Source organism: Triturus cristatus, chromosome 11, assembly GCF_964204655.1.
Source record: "Triturus cristatus chromosome 11, aTriCri1.1, whole genome shotgun sequence".
NCBI classification, from domain to species: Eukaryota; Metazoa; Chordata; class Amphibia; order Caudata; family Salamandridae; genus Triturus; species Triturus cristatus.
Window position 1 is genome coordinate 1,011,535,103 of NC_140594.1, and position 17,714 is coordinate 1,011,552,816.

The following is a 17,714-nucleotide window of genomic DNA, read 5'->3' on the forward strand; positions in this document are numbered from 1 at the left end:
AGGATTGACATAACTTTCCCACAGAATATGTAGTTACAGTATGTGACGACTCAAACCGAGGGTCTACGCGTTCCAGAGGACTAAATACCCTTTCGATCAAAAATAAATTGTAAACTCAGGGAAAGTTCTGGATAGTAAACCATAATAAATTACTATTCTAACTCCAATCCAACATAAGTCAGGGAAAGTGCTGGATAGTAAACCATAATAAATTACTATTCTAACTCCAAACATAACATAACTCAGGGAAAGTGCTGGATAGTAAACCATAATAAATTACTAATCTAACTCCAATCCAACATAAATCAGGGAAAGTTCTGGATAGTAAACCATAATAAATTACTATTCTAACTCCAATCCAACATAAGTCAGGGAAAGTGCTGGATAGTAAACCATAATAAATTACTATTCTAACTCCAAACATAACATAAGTCAGGGAAAGTGCTGGTTAGTAAACCATAATAAATTACTATTCTAACTCCAATCCAACATAAGTCAGGGAAAGTGCTGGATAGTAAACCATAATAAATTACTATTCTAACTCCAATCCAACATAAGTCAGGGAAAGTGCTGGATAGTAAACCATAATAAATTACTATTCTAACTCCAAACATAACATAACTCAGGGAAAGTGCTGGATAGTAAACCATAACAAATTACTATTCTAACTCCAATCCAACATAAGTCAGGGAAAGTGCTGGATAGTAAACCATAATAAATTACTATTCTAACTCCAAACATAACATAAGTCAGGGAAAGTGCTGGATAGTAAACCATAACATAAGTCAGGGAGAGTGCTGGATAGTAAACCATAATAAATGACTATTCTAACTCCAATCCAACATAAGTCATGGAAACTGCTGGATAGTAAACCATAATAAATTACTATTCTAACTCCAAACATAACATAACTCAGGGAAAGTGCTGGATAGTAAACCATAACAAATTACTATTCTAACTCCAATCCAACATAAGTCAGGGAAAGTGCTGGATAGTAAACCATAATAAATTACTATTCTAACTCCAATCCAACATAAGTCAGGGAAAGTGCTGGATAGTAAACCATAATAAATTACTATTCTAACTCCAAACATAACATAACTCAGGGAAAGTGCTGGATAGTAAACTATAATAAATTACTATTCTAACTCCAATCCAACATAAGTCAGGAAATGTGCAGGTTAGTAAACAAAATACATTTTTCTATCTAAATCATTTTTTAGAACCTATTCCCCTATAATACCAAACTAACGCTTCTTCAATATTAATTTAATATTTTTTATTAATATTAAAAAATGAATTTCGTGTAAAAATTTTAATTTCGATGTTAAATTTTGATTTCATGATACATTTCTAATTTATTAATATTTTATACAATTTTTAAAGACTACATTTTTAAATTACTACCCACCCTAATCCCCTATAATACCAAAAACCCGCTCCTAAAATTTTTATTTGAAATTTTTAAATTTAATTACAAATTTAAATTCGTAAACAATTAGAAATTTAAAATTAAATTTTAAATTTCTTAATTATTTTCTAATTTGTTTATATTTTATAATAATTTACTATTCTAACTCCAATCCAACATAAGTCAGGAAATGTGCAGGTTAGTAAACAATATAAATTTTTCTATCTAAATTATTTTTTAGACCCTATTCCCCTATAATACCAAAATAACGCTTCTTCAATATTAATGTAATATTTTTTATTAATATTAAAAAATAAATTTCGTGTAAAATTTTAAATTTCGAGGTTAAAATTTGATTTCATTATAAATTTCTAATTTATTAATATTTTATACAATTTTTAAACACTACATTTTTAAATTACTACCCACCCTAATCCCCTATAATACCAAAAACCCGCTCCTAAAATTTTTATTTGAAATTATAAAATTTAATTACAAATTTAATTTCGTGAAGAATTCGAAATTTCAAATTAAAATTTGGATTTGTTAAATATTTTCTAATTTGTTTATATTTTATAAATTTTTTAAAAACCAAATTTTAAATTACTACCCACCCTTATCCCCTATAATACCAATAACCCGCTACTAAAATTTTAACAATTCTTTTGTAGAAAATATTTTTTAACACATATTATTACTAGTAGGAGTTTTGTAAGTTTTTTAAAAACATAATACATATTTTTTTATAAATTTTATAACAACTTATATTTTTCTGTCGATATTATATGAAACGACATTTTGTTCAACGATATTCTGTTCATCGATATTTTTTTATGACGATATTTTTGTCATTCTCACGAAACGATATTTTTTAAAAAGATATTTTCTATTACGATATTTTTCACAGTCGATATTCTTACCACGATATTAATGCTAGTCGATATTTTCCCGTCGATATTCTATCTTTATACCTATTGCCGTATCATAAAACCTAGGAATGTATGGCTGAGGCAGGAAAAAGTGTATTTAAGATGAAGTCCGTTTCTATGATTTTCAGCAGTCTCCTGAGAACATACACGCTGTTGTACTTCTAGGATACCTGTAATTGGTCTGCAGCCAATAAACGATCTTTGACTTCACCCAGAAGACTCTGTGTTTCTGTAGGTCTGGAACAGGGTGAACCCAGAAGTCATAGGGTGTGTGCCCCTGCACCGCTGGGTCTAAAATACCCAGTACTTCACTTCCAGCAGCGGCACTTTTCTGAAGTCCTCCATTGGGTTCAACAGCAGTTTCTGACGCCACTTCACACCAATGCACCCGGCTTCCCTGGGATAGTTAACTTGGGTACAATGCTATCCAATGGTAGAGTGGCTCTCCAACCTTCTGTCTTCCACAGGGTTTCTTCAGGGTCCACTGGGAAAGGTCTCTAATCTTAAAAATTCCAGCTGCGAGTTGCACATAGACTTTTACGGAGCACGCGGTAGTGTTCACACACTGCACATGCTCTCGGTGGTGTCCCTATCTACTTACCTTGGGTGGTTCTGTGGGTCCACAGAAATTCTACGTCCTCTCAACATTGTCCTGACTAGAGTCGTGGTTCTGATACCACTTTCTTAGTATATAGTTTGGTCCCCCCCGGGGCCCACTGTGAATTAGTGTTATTTACTGTGATTTATTTGCTTAAGTATTGTGTGCTTTTTGTCTATCTCCGTGTAGGAGATACTATAACGTACTAGATAGTGTTATATATTAAATAGATATTTTTATAAATACCTTGTGTGGTTCTTTTTCATTTATTCTATACTATAAGATTATACTCTGGTAAAACAAGCTGCTTTACATTCCTTCAAGACTAAGCCTGAAGGATGCTCTCCACAGCTATCAGTGGGATAGCTTGCTAAGGTTGTCTGAGACCTCTTAAATCACCATAAGGGTTGTCTGGACTGGTGCAAGGTGCCTACTTACCAGCCGCGGCCCGTGGAGAGAGTTCTGTGGGGCGGAAAGGCGGGGCAGGGGAGGGGCAGGGTGGGGGGTTTTAAAAACATATGGATATTTGCAGGTAAGTAAACAATAAAATAAATAAATCGAATTTCGTAGCGCGCGTTGCATCGCATTTTGCTGGACTGCTGCCCTGAAGGACTGCAGCTTGGTTTGCTGACCTGCTATCTGCTGACCTCTTGACTGGGTGAGAAGACCTGCAACCTGTACCCAGGAGCACCAGAGTGACTCCAAGGGCTAGTCTCTTGTAACCAGCACCTGGACCCTGCCATTGTGAGTCCTACCCTGTCAAGTGGTGCCACCCCAATCCTGGAACCTTGGAAGTGGGCCTGAAAGTGTTCTGCCAGCTTATGTGTGGATTCAGAAGAAGTGGCACACCACGAGCAGATGCAATGTATCACTTCTGCTACAAGGCGGCTCCGAGTGCAAGGACTCTGCATCACACCTTGCAGCCCCAATTGGAGCCACTGATGTGTGACGCATCTCCGACGCAGAACCTTGCATCGCAAATCTCTCATCGACAACACCCTCGAAAATGTTGCAGGCCTTCGCATCACTATGCAAGGCATCACTTCTGCTGCAAGGATTCTTCCATCGCAAGGACTCCACATTGAACTTGCAGCCTACATGGGAACCGCTGTCGTATAACACATCTCTGAGGCACACCCTAGCATTGCAATTTTTTCATCGGAGACAGCCTCTATAACGACGCAGGTTCTTGCATCGCAACTCCTCAAATCAGATGCGTACATGACGTATCCTCAATGCAGAACTTCACATCAGAAGCCCTCATCGACAGGATCCTTGACAACAATGCAGGGCCTCACATAACAGCTTTGCAGCTCCTTTAAAACGGATGGATCGCCTTCGCTGTGCAACGCATCTTCTGCGTGGGACCTCGCAATGCACCACAACCAGGATTCTATGAACTCCTGTGGGCCTAACTGGATCCCTGTAGCAGACCCACGCTTTATCCCAGTCAGCCTGAACTTGTGACTTGTCTAGGCATGGCATGACCAGCTATCCATAATTGCCCCTTTTTGTTTTTTGATGCTATTTTTACTTAAATCTTTAAATGGTATATCTCCAGTTCTACTGATTAGATTTTTGTCATGCAGGTCTTGTTTTAATTAACAATTGACTCTGTCTTTCAGATCTGGTGTGAGATATTTTTTTAGCTGTATTTTCACTGTGTTACTCTTCAAAGTGTTGCACAAATATTTTACACATTGCCTCTGACTTAAGCATTTCTACTCAGGGCCAAGCTATCTATGGGATCAGCAGAGGTTAATTGAGCATTTGCTTATGACTTCACCCTGGCAAGGATTGTTGTTTCTCCCTGAGCAACACCTAAGTAAGATCCTGAATAGTGGTCATCCAATTCAAGGAAATAAAATACAATCAGAAGGCAAAGCAGTGATCTTGAACACCTTTCCCCTGCTATTCAACAGACCTTGTGCCAACTCTCTCTATCCACGATTGAGCTTGTCAATTTAAGGATACATGTTTTTCCATTTTTCATGTGACATTCCATGAAAAGTTTATGAAAGTACACAAAATTATTATTTCTCAGTGAAATATAGCTTGCTGGTATCCCATGTGACTTTTTATTTAAGTGAGGAGACACACCAGAGAAAAGCAGTGAAAAGAAACATTATCAGAGTTTTAAGTCATACTGGGCACCAGCCTTTCCAAAGTGACTGGGGTCTCAAAACCCCATGTGGTCATTCTCCCAAGTCCACACTGACAATTCGATTGTTTGGGTTCCAGAAAAAAGGGTTTCCTCCATACACCCACTGGTTCCAAAACACTGCAAGCATTGCCTAAGGTCTGTAAACACATCTGCAGCCTGGCTTTGCTGCCCACTTACCATGTCTAACCCTCCAAAGCCTGAGTCTGTGGCTTGGGAAGAATCAGTTCCGTGCTACTTCCACCACATCTTTATTATCCCCTTACCTGGCCCAGTTGCAGCTTAGGGCAGTATTGTTCCTCTACCCCAACCTTCTGTGCACCTGGGCTTATCCAAGGATAGGTGACATTCTGTCTATGTTGACCCTTTCTTTTCCCCACCTCACATCCAGTTCTCTCCACAAAGTGGCAATGCAGCAATACATGTTGGACTGTGGAAGCCAGATGAGACACATTCCCTGTCCTGGCCGGCTTGTGAGTGGCAGTTTCATGGCAGTAGGTTTAGATGATAGCACCATGACCTGCTGATCATCAGGATTCTCTGAATCTCTATGTCATCCCATGACTTGAGAAGGCAGGTCAACTCCACCCTTCTCCTGCAAGATCTTAGTGGAGGAGGATGGGGTGATCAGTTGACAATTTCCCCCATTCTGCATCCCCACTGGCAGCAACTGCTTTTCAGGGAACTGATATTAATTGCTGTCTGAGGCCATTAATGTTCATTGCAAATTAATGCACCAAATGATTCATATTGCCTGTGGTCAGTCAGTGATGTGCATTGCTGGTTGGGGGCCATTAATGATTCTTACCACCATGGACTATTATAAAATAGCTGATGTCTTGCTCATGCTAGTTTGCTCCTGAATGGAGGCAAAATATTCTGTGATGCTTGGCCTCCTTCCGAAAAATGCAGCACAAACAATTTAGGTCGATTACGCTTCCTGTACTCATTTTTGAAGTGATTAAATCAGAACATTATGTTTACAGAAACATTGTTCCTTTTCCCTAGCCAGAAAAAAGAGCACAGATAGTTTTGTTTCAGAAACTCTTTGCTCGTCTGATAATACATGCAGTTGGGTGACCCTGTTGGACGTTTTGAACTCAGATATGTGTGTTTTGAATTCAACAATAAGTTATGCGTAGAACGGGGAGTTGTCTCGCAGAGGAACGCAAGAATGGGTGAGAAAAGTCAGACACAGGCTACCTTTAATTATTTTATAATAACAGCTTTGTTTTTCACTTCAGAAAGCATTTGTAAATTTAGCTCGGTATCTAGGAAAATTATCTCAGAAGAATTGGGAATGGTGATTGTAATTGTAAGCCCAAGGCATTGTACACATTGATAGGGCTTAGCCTTAACTCAATTAGTTAATTCAGCACAGACACGTTGGCTTTAACCTGAAATAGAGGTCATTTCTCTGTCCCCTGAGCTCACAATCTGGAGTTTGTTCTTCCAGAAATGCGTGTCCAATGCTTTGTTCTCGATCTTTAAATTAACACACAGCATCTTCCTTCAATGCAAATGAAGAAAAATGTTACTTTGTACTTTGTAACTGCTCTTAAGCAGCAAATGTTTTCTTGTCAGCTTAACAAGTTCATGTAAAGTGTCAAACCTGTGTGGAATACATACAAGCATTTGCAGTGCAATACGTCTCGCATTTACAAGAGTTTGAGTTATTGGCATTGTAAATGACAATGCCTTTTATTTGTGTTTTTAAAACAGATACATAAAATGCATTGTCATTTACAATGTAACTTAAACTTTCACAAATGCGAGACCTATTGCATTGCAAATGCGTTCGATGTCCGTCATATAAAAATTTTAAAAAGCATTAAGCGAGAGCAGGACAAAGATATTTGAGAAAATAATGCTCGAAGCCTACTGTGTAACAAGACACGTAACAGGGGGTGTCGCCATGGGAGGTTACAAAGTCAGACAAGGCGGTACTATGGGAGTACTACTATGCCTTTTGACCAATGATGAACAGCCACAGTTTACAGTGGACAATGACATAAGCCAATGAAAAAATATGGGCGGAGAGAGGGCGTAGCTTTAACTCCCTACCTGAATACAGCGCATGCGCTGCCCAGGCTCGACCTAAAAAACGCTATTATTTCTCGTTTTAAATATTCTGAGCGCATGAATAAAAAGCAGACTATCAAGAAAATGGAAAGTGACTTTTATAACATAATATGTCAACAGCATTGTATGAAATGTCACCACAATTCAAAGCTCCACATCACGCGGACCATTTATAAAATAATTTTGAGTGTGTAAGTCGGTACTTCTGGAGTATTTTACACACTCACAAATACTAATCACTATTCTCTGCCTACACCTGTTGGTCTTTTAGGCATGAAGTTCTTCTTACCAACTGAACTTGGCATGCAGGTTTTAATAAATGTGGGAGGGACAAGAGGCAGTGGTTGGCAAAAGGGGATTAGCTAGTAAAGAAAGTATCAGATACATATTAAATAAAATGCAAGTAATAGACAGAGACAGAATATGACACATTTTAACAATAATTCTTTCACATTTAATGCACTGCTATATCCAGAGGGGCAGTGAACAATAAGGACTCACCTACACCCTTCAACAGGTGAAATGCATGACTAAATTAACCACACACACACCTTTCCACATAAAAAAGATACACACCTTAGAATTTCTTTTTTCACCATGTCGGTGAATACCTTTCTCGCCTTTGGCCTTCATTTTGAGCAACAATTATTTGGGAAAGAAAGCATTTTCAGGCAGAGAATCAGAATCATAGACATGTCCAGAAAAAAACAAAATTGGTAGATTCCGCTTTTCACCTGATGTGATCAATGATATTGGGTTCAGTTTGGTAACAGTTGTTCAATTCACCTACAACCCACTTCCAGGCCATCACTGTACTCCAGTTCCTGGCCACTGGATCTTTCCAGAGGCTCAGTAAGGATATCATTGACATCACACAGGCAAGGTGATCATTTAGCTTGCCACAGGTTCTGAGATCCATCACAAGCAGAGTGCACCAGTTTATCACTGTGCCACTTACACTGATGGAAAGATAACGGTGGGAAAGGAATCTATGCTGCTAATCACTTTCCTCAAGTATTAGGTGCCATTGATTGCATCCCTGTGGCACATGAGAGACCCTGCCGAAGGGTCAGCAATGTCACAACGGAGACCACTGATGCTCCATCAACATGCATGATGACTGCGATACCAAAGGCTGCTCCACCGATGTGTATACTGCCTTTCCTAGTAGAACAAACACCATCTACATTTTCCAACAGTCACCTCTTGCACATAAGTTGGCTGCTGGGAATTTGGGAAACAAGTGGCTAGTAGGTGAGTTTAAAATAATCACAATAAAACAGTATGTTTTTCTAGAAAATGTCATCATAAATGCAGTCATTTGTAATTTCAACATATCAATATACACTTTATGTTTTGTTATCAGTTTTGTAAGGCACACAAATACTGGGAATGTGTCCAGGCACTAGAGAACTGAGCACATAAATCCGACTGCCAGGCAGAAGGAACAATGATTATTGAGATATTGCACATTTCCAACAAATGTCAAGTGGGTAGTCAGTTTTAATAGACCCCGAGGTAGAGTCGAACAATTCCCAAGTTAAGCATGTAGAGTGATCTAAAGATGGGATAGATTCAGCTACTATAGCTTCAGGGGGAACTGGAGTATGGCCAAAAGGGGAAACATTGGGCTGAAAGCCAGAAGATGACAAACAACTACCCACACATCAGTCAGCCTCAAGGCCAAAAACACTCTGTGAGTCACATTTGAAGATAAACATCTATTCAAAAGAATTGGAGAGTTTGACAGTAAGGGCCTGAGAGCAAACAATAGCAGAGGCTGCACAGAGGAACGAGGCTAAGTACCTCACTATTGTAAGATTTCGTTTGTGGAATTGTCCGCTACTAATATTGTATTGGAGTAGAAATCAGCCTTACCAGCACTCACTAATTGTTTTGTAGTTAGAAAGAGCCAGTTTGAGTTCAAAATGAGTTTTAGGAGAATAATCTTGGCACCATGCAACCTCCAGCTTTTGCAGCCTCTTTTGGCGACCCTCAGTGCATCATGGGGTGGAAGGTTTTATGCGCTGTGGGATACACTTCTTTAAAGGTAGAATGGCACATAAGGCCGACTCAACCCACTGGGAGTAATTGTAGGAGCCACCCTTAATTGATTCAAGATTTTGTGATCTCACCATCTGAGTTAGTTTTTTGGTCAACTCAATGTTAGAAACCTTGCTCCAAGGGTGCTTGACGTGTGGATTTTTAGCTATTAAATAATGCAGAGTGTGACTATCTACTGTAATAGAGTTAAATGAGACCAAAAAGTGATATGTCCAGACTTGAGGAAAGGGAGTAACATATTCCAAAGACAAGGTGCAGCATGTGACCTGTAATATGAGTAGGACCATTGGCTACCTGAATAAGTTCTATAGTGACCATACCCTCTAGGAAATTAGAGACAGAAACATATAAAAGGAAGGAGTCTATTTGTAAATTAAAATCCGCCACTTCCAACCATTTAGTATGTGAGAGCGAAAGAGTCAATATAAGATAAAAGAAGGAATTACAAATGGCTCAAAAGTACCAGGATCGCTGTAGCAATACAGACCTCTCAGCACATTGGAAGACCCCAAAACAAGGGAATACCTGGTAACTTGGCTGCCAGAAAGCCACTAGTGCAAGCTCCTTCATGGTATAATCTGCATTTCCAATTAAATTCACCCTCCCGCCACTTTTCATTGGACAGTTATGAAATAAAAGAGTAAAACTAGGGCAATAGAGGGTGGTGATGGCAGGAGAGGGAGAGTCTGAAAGCTAAGTTTCATTGAGAAACAGAACAGTAGACTGACTGTCTTTGGTACAATAAATCATACCTTTCCATGGAGTACTCTACAGCCGAGGGTGGGCTAATCAAGGCGTATGTTAGACCTAGCACCATTGGCATGGGTCTCCCTTCCATTTTTTGCTGTTGCCTCTGATGTTTTGCTGGTTATAGATGTATGGATTAGTGACTCCATGATTGGCTTATTTGGTTTACTTGTCAGACCCTCGTAGAGTGCATTACGTGTGCCCAGGGCTTGTAAATCAAATGCTGTTGGTGGACTTGCAGCACTGGTTGTGCCACCCACAGAAGCAGCCTTTAAAGTGGGTCTCAGGCCTGCCTTTGCAGAGCCTGTGTGCAGTCTGTGACTGCCATGTTGACTGGACGAGTGCACCCACTTGCCAGTCCTTAAACCTTACCTTTTCCTCATATCAGACACCCCTATTGTAGGCCCAAGGTTGTAAGTATAAGGTAGGACATGCCCTGGTGTGTGTGGCATGTTCTAATAGTGAATTACAGCCATTTTCGTTTTTCACCATTGCAAGGCTACCTGTTCCCCATAGGCCAGAATGGGCAGTTTTGATTATAACCTCTTATAATCCTAACTGACTCAGGGAACATGGTAGAAATTCCAGTTTAGTGTGCCTGAACTCAGAGTGATAAAATACATCTTTTAGTGAAGTTGGTTTTAAAATTCTGTGTTTGAAAATACCACTTTTAGAAAGTAGGTATTTTCTTGCCTAACTATCCAAGCCTGCCTCTGCTAGGTTGTGTATTCCATGTCTGGTTTGTGAGTGACAGGAGCTGGGGGAATTCCAGGAGACAGGGTCTGGAGAGATCTCCATGTAGAATGGTGGGAGGAGTTGCACCTGGGACCAGAATAGGGCTGTGCCTTCCCTCCACAATGCTGGCTCCACCTCCTGTGGTGCGTCTGATGTCCCTGGCTTACCCTGTCAAAGGAAAGAAGGAGTCTTGTCAAAAAAGTGCTCCAGGACTGACCAGAACTGGTTTGGACTAGGCAAAGGCCTCTCTGCCTTCAGAGAACAAAGAAAATAGGTGTATAGAAAGGGGACCCAGACCCCAGAACTTTAGATCACTTCTGGGAAAATAAGAAGAACCTTTGCTGAGTAGAGTAACCAGAGAAAGAGGCTGCAGGCGGAGGCTATCCCTATGCTGTGTGCTGTTTGAGCATTGGCCTGCAGTGGTTACCTGATTGCCAAAGAAAGGAGAAAGGACTTTGTGCTACTTTCATCAGCTTGTAAGAAGATCTCCAAGGGCTTGAACTTGAGCTTGCCTCCTGCCTGAAGTCTCAGGGATACAAGACTTCACCCACCAGCTTTCCCTTGCCTTCCCTTGCTGGGAATTGAAGTGCCTGCTGTTGAGCTGGGCCTTCTGAGAGACTGCGTGTCACTGGGAGCTGGAAGCGTGACTCAAGACGAAGAAGCTCGTCGTCGCCGCAGCAGTTGTCGTCGCATCGCCAAGAAAGCGTGCCGCCATCACATCAACTGAAGCGCCTCGCATCACCGGAGAAGAGTGTCGCCGCCGCAGCAGCCACCATCGCATCACCGGAGAAGCATGTCGCTGCCGCAGCCGCTGTTGTCGCATACCTGATGAAGGGTGCAGCCGCTGCCGCATCGCATCATCGAGGTGCCCCGCATCACTGGAGAAGTGTGTCGCCGTCTCAGCAGACGCCGTCGCTTCACCAGAGAAGCGTGTCGCAGGGCCTGTCACGGCTCAAAGAAGATTCACTGAGTTGCCGCACGGCTGTCGGGGGTGCACGCTGTGAGAAGGTGGCCTGATATATGCTGTCCACTAGTTCCAGTGGGCACCTTGTATCAGTCCAAACAACCCCTTCTGGTGAATGGTTAAAGACAACCTTTATTGAAAGCTATCCTAGTGGTAGCTATGGAGAGCAGCCTTCAGGCTAAGTCTTGAAGGAGTGTAAAGCAGCTTGTTTTACCAGTCTATAATCTCTTGAATGATCAAATGAAAGGACAACCACACCAGGTATATATTCAAAATATATGTATTTAAGATAGAACACACCCCTCTAGTCTCTTTATGAGACTTGAGTTCGAAGTACTTAGTTTACAAGTTAGCTAGCATCAGTAATAGCACAAATACACGTTTGGGCCCTAGGGGCGTACCAAACCATATACCAAAAAAGTGGTATAAGAACCACGACTGGGATAGACACAAGGCCTCGAGCCTGTAGAATCGCTGGGACCCCAAGGAACCACCCAAGGTAGTGACTCAGGGGACCCACGGGGACTGTATGCAGTGTGTAAACACAACCGCGGGTTCCCGTTAGCTTCTATGGGCAATGTCGCGGTTGGAAATTTAAAGATTAGGGACACTTAGAATCGAGTCAGGACCAAACCCTTTTGGACTTAAGAAGTTCTAGGGCTAGCACCCACGGGAGCACTGGAGTACTCGAGTTACCCCACCCAGGGAAGCCGGGTGCATAGGTGTCTTTTGGTGTTGGGTCGCGTCGTTGATTTCAATGGAAGCCTGCAAAGAACTGCTGCTGCTGTGAAGAGGAGAAGTGTCCAAAGAGATCCAAGCCTGGATCTAGGATGGAAGGAACCTGAAAGCAGAGGGGACAGAGTCTGGGTCACTAGCCAGTGACAGAGGGCAGGATGGACCAATGCCCATAGATGTCGGGTGCTTCAGGTGAGTTGATGGGTGTCTTGACTCCTTTTTCTTTTTTTCTTGCATCTTTTATATAGCGCGAACTCGAACCGAAGGTATTGGAGCGCTGTACATGAGCACCGTATTTACATTATATATTCAGGCATGGGGAGATTAAGTGATTTGCCCAGAATCACAGGATGTGGACGCGACCCCGAGGCTCGAAACCTGGTTTCGAGCACCAAAGTCAGCAGTCTAGCCGACGGACCACATCGTCTCCCCACTCTTCAGCCACGAGGTCCCGGAGGTGTCAACGAAGTCCACGCACCGGATTCGAGCTGTCCCACAAAGTCTGACAAGTGCTGTGGCGTCGACGATCAGATTGGACGCAACAAGCCTTGGCAACGGCAAGTCACAGGAATTTAGAGAAAGGACTGCGGTGCAGACCAGCAAGGTCTGAGGGACTCACCCAGCAAAGGTAAGTCAGGGCACATCTGGAGCAACCAGGAAAGTCCAAGTAGAAGAGGAGTTGCCTTTGTGGGGACCTACTAGCCAACGGGCTAGCAATCGCGAAGGAGCCTCGAGCGGTCACACTTGAAACTGGCCCATGGGTCACTTGTGGAGTGGAGGCCAGCAATCTTCGGTGCAGGAGGTGCTCAAGGCTGGGGCTACTCGGAGCCCAAAGCACAACTTCGAGGAAGTCCCAGAAGATAGTGTTGCTGCAAAAGTTCACAGTGTCAAGGAGCCACGGTTCACGTCACCTACGATAGCCACGGACCTCAGCTTTGCTGTGGACTCAGGTTAGCCTTGGGGAAGTCTGGAAATCCACCTCTGGTGATGCAAAGACTTCGGCGTCCGGCGGGAGCTTCAGCGATGCAGACCGGTCAGTTGCTTCTTTGGTGCCTGCCAAGCAGGGGAGTCACTCCTTGACCCCAAGGGAGATTTCTTCCATCTTCTAGTCGAGATAGAAAGTCGAAGGTCCAGGATATATGCTGCAGAGTTTCGTCCAGGGTAATCTAAAGTCGCAAGGACTGGGTTCCCATACTTATACTAAGTTTGGGGGTTGGACATACTCTAGGGACCCACCTATGGGAGGGTTTGGAAAGAGGGGTGGTTACACACATTTCCTTTGTCCAGTTTTGTGCCAGAGCAGGGGCAGGTAGCCCCTGCAATCGGTTTGAACTGGACTATGCACATGGACACCAAATGTGCCACTAGTGCAGGACTTCAAAGCACCAGAGAGTGCTCCCGTCCAGCCCCAATACACATCTGCCTGTCTGGGGAGGTGGTTACACCTCCCTTGGACAGGAAACCTATTGTCCAGGCCTCCCCTGCCGGAGTTTCAGTCAGCAGCAGGAGGCCAGACCCGTGTCTGTGGCAGAGGCATCCATTTTGTGATGCCAGGGCTCAGGAAAGTCCTACCGGGTTAGACCAGTGTGAACATGTCTCTCCCACTAGAAGGGTGGAATGCTACCCCCGCTGCCAGAACTGGTGGGGAGGGGGGTAGTATTCCAAAGTGTTTGACACCAAACATGACATGTTTTGATGCAGCCATCCCAAAGTTAGCATTTACCGCGAGGTTATAATGCACTTAAGAGAATATGGTATAGCTGTACCTCAGAACAGCCATAAGGAAGTATTTCCGAAAGCTGCAGAGGGGTTCAGCTCATGCTTGGACACCCTCTCACATAAAACCAAGCACTCTGCCATCAGGATTGTCAAGGCCTGCCATAGGAGTGGCTTATAGGTTTATATGTGTCTGTATATATATGTGGATATAGGTAGCCTATACCACTGTAAGGGGTGCAAGCACACCCTTACCCAGGCTGCAGTAGCAGACCTGTGGTGCCATTTTGGAGTGCTTCCCAGGGTTGGCATAATACATGCTTCAGTCCCTGGTAGGCATCTGAGGTACCCATGCCCTAGTTACATAGTATACCATATACTAGGAGCTTATAAGGCACTCCAGAATCCAATTAGATATGTACCTAATGTACATGCAAGCCATTTTAGAGAGGAAGCACCTAGGCTGTGGGCCTGATTAGCAGGGCCACAGCCAGACAAAGGTCGAAAAACAGTGAAACACCAGCAAAAAGTAGGGGTAACCATGTGACGCAGATCCTACCACCTAAGCAGTTTGGGGCTTTCACCCTTCATTTGTTTCTGCCATAAGAGGGGCTTATGGTCTGTCTGAACGAGGAAGTGAGTACCAAACAAGTATGGTCTCAACTTCTTCAGAGCCCAAACCACAGCAAAGGCCTCCCTCTCAATGGCTGACAAACGTTTCTCTCTAGGGGTCAGCCTTCTGCTTATGAAAGATACTGGCTGATCCTGACCTTCATCATTCAATTGTGACAGTACAGCCCCTACCCCCAATTCAGATGCATCTGTTTGCACAATGAACTTTTTGGAGTAATCAGGACTCTGCAGAATGGGAGCAGTGCACCTGGCCTACTTCAGTTCCTCAAATACCTTTTGACAGCTAGCTGTCCACTGAACCTTTTTGGGCATCTTTTTAGAAGTTAAGTCATTCAAGGGTGTCACTATTGATCTATACCCTTTAAAAAAAATCTCCTATAGTACCCAGTCAGGCCTAAGAATGCTCTCACCTGAGTCTGGTTAGTTGGAGCAATCCATTCTATTATGGTGTGGGTTTTGCTCTGCAATGGTTGAACCTGGCCTCCACCTACATGGTGGCCCAGGTACACAACCTGACTCTGCCCTATCTGGCACTTAGTAGCCTTGATAGTGAGACCTGCTTTTTGCAGGGCCTCCAAAACATTCCTCAGGTAGACCAGGTGATCCTCCCAGGTAGAGCTAAAGATGGCAATATCATCTAGATATGCTGCACTAAAGTCTTCCAGGCCTGTAAGGACTTGATTCACCAACCCTTGGAAAGTGGCAGGTGCATTCTTCAAACCAAAGGGCATTACCACAAATTTATTGTGCCCACTAGGGGTAGAAAATGCTGTCTTTGGCTTTGCATCATCAGCTAGTCTGATCTGCCAGTAGCCAGCTGTCAGGTCAAATGTGCTTAGAAACTTTGCTAAGGCCAAAGTATCAATCAGCTCATCTGCCCTGGGGATGGGATGGGCATCAGTCCTAGTGACTGCATTGAGACCCCTGTAGTCTACACAAAACCTCACCTCTCTTTTCCCACCACTGGTGTGAGGTTTTGATACCAGGACTACTGGGCTAGCCCAAGGGCTAACTGAGGGTTCAATCACACCCAGATCCAACATCTTTTGGACTTCTGTCCTTATACAGTCCCTGCCATGGTCAGGTTGCCTGTAGATCTTATTCTTCACAGGTAGATTGTCCCCAGTGTCCACTTCATGAGTGCACCAGGTGGTCTGACTTGAAGTCAGAGAAAACATGTCTAAACTGGCTGAGAAGGTTTCTGCAGTCAGTTTGTTGCTGGGCAGTGAGGCTGCCTGCCAAGGCTACACCATCGACTGACCCATCATCAGGGTTCTGAGAAAGCAGGTCAGGGAGTGGGTCACTCTCTTCCTCCTGTCCTTCACCAGTAGCCATGAGAAAGCCCATGTCTGCCCTGTCAACATGTGGCTTAACTCTGTTGACATGAAGTACCCTATGGGGACTCCTAGGGGTTCCAAGGTCTACCAAATAGGTAACCTCCCCATTTTGTTCAACAATTGTATGGGGGCCACTCCATTTGTCCTGGAGGGCTGCTGGGGCCACAGGCTCCAACACCCACACTTTCTGTCCTGGCTGGTAAACAGTCAGCACAGCCTTTTGGTCATGCCAGAATTTTTGCAGTTCCTTGCTAGCCTCAAGGTTTTTGTTTGCCTTTTTCATGTACTCAGCCATCCTGGAGCAGAGACCAAGTACACAGTCCACTATGTCTTGCTTTGGGGGCTTGAGAGGTAACTCCCATCCTTCCTTCAACAAACACACTGGACCCCTGACCGGGTGTCCAAACAAAAGTTCAAATGGGCTATAACCAACCCCCTTTTGAGGCACCTCCCTGAATGCAAATAAAAGGCAGGGCAAGAGCAGGTCCCATTTTCGCATAAGCTTCTCTGGGAGTCCTTTGATCATGCCCTTTAAGGTTTTGTTGAATCTCTCAACTAAACCATTGCATTGTGGGTGATAGGGTGTGGTGAACTTGTAGTTCACTCCACACTCCTTCCACATAGCAGTCAAGTAACTAGACATGAACTTTGCACCTCTGTCAGATACTACCTCCTTAGGAAAGCCTACTCTTGAGAACACACTCAAGAGAGCTCTTGCCACTACAGGTGCTGTAGTGGTCCTTAGGGGAATTGCTTCTGGGTACCTGGTGGCATGATCCACCACCACCAGTATAAATCTGTGCCCAGATGCTGTTTGGGGATCCATGGGACCAACAATGTCAATCCCTACCCTTTCAAAGGGCACCCCCACCACAGGTAGTGGTATCATGGGGGGACTTTGTGGTGCCACCTGCTTTGCCACTGGCTTGGCAGGTTACACAGGAGCGACAAAACTCCTTTGTGTCTTCAAACATGTGGGGCCAGTGAAAGTGAGGAACAATTCTGTCCCAAGTCTTGTTCTGGCCCAGGTGTCCTGCTAGGGGAATATCATGGGCTAGTGTCAATAGGAAACCCCTAAACTTCAGAGTTATAACCAACCTCCTGAATGCACCAGGCTTGGGGTCTCTGCTCTCTGAGTATAGGAGTCCATCATCCCATTAACCTTTATGGGTGCCACTTGCATTTCCAGCAGCCTCATCAGCAGCTTGCTTTCTGAGGGGTTCAAGAGAGGGGCAGGTTTTCTGCTCCTGGCTCAGATCAGACCTGGAAGGGCCCCCTGTCCCCAAGAACTCAACCTGGTCAGGTTCAAGCTCATCTGGGACAGTTCCTTCTTCAGGCTCAAGATCATCTCCCTGAGGAGACTGATCAGCATTCTGAGTCAGGTGGGAAGGCTCTGCCTTAACCCTACTGCTCCTCCTCTTGTGAGGCACCTGGTCCATTATTCTAGAATCCAGGGCCTCTCCAGTTTTAGACATTTTGGCCTGTGATCTTGTCACAGCAAAGACATGTGCAGGGATCCCTAACATTTCTGCATGTGTCCTGAGCTCCACTTCAACCCAAGCTGAAGTTTCTAGATCATTGCCAAGCAAGCACTGTACTGCA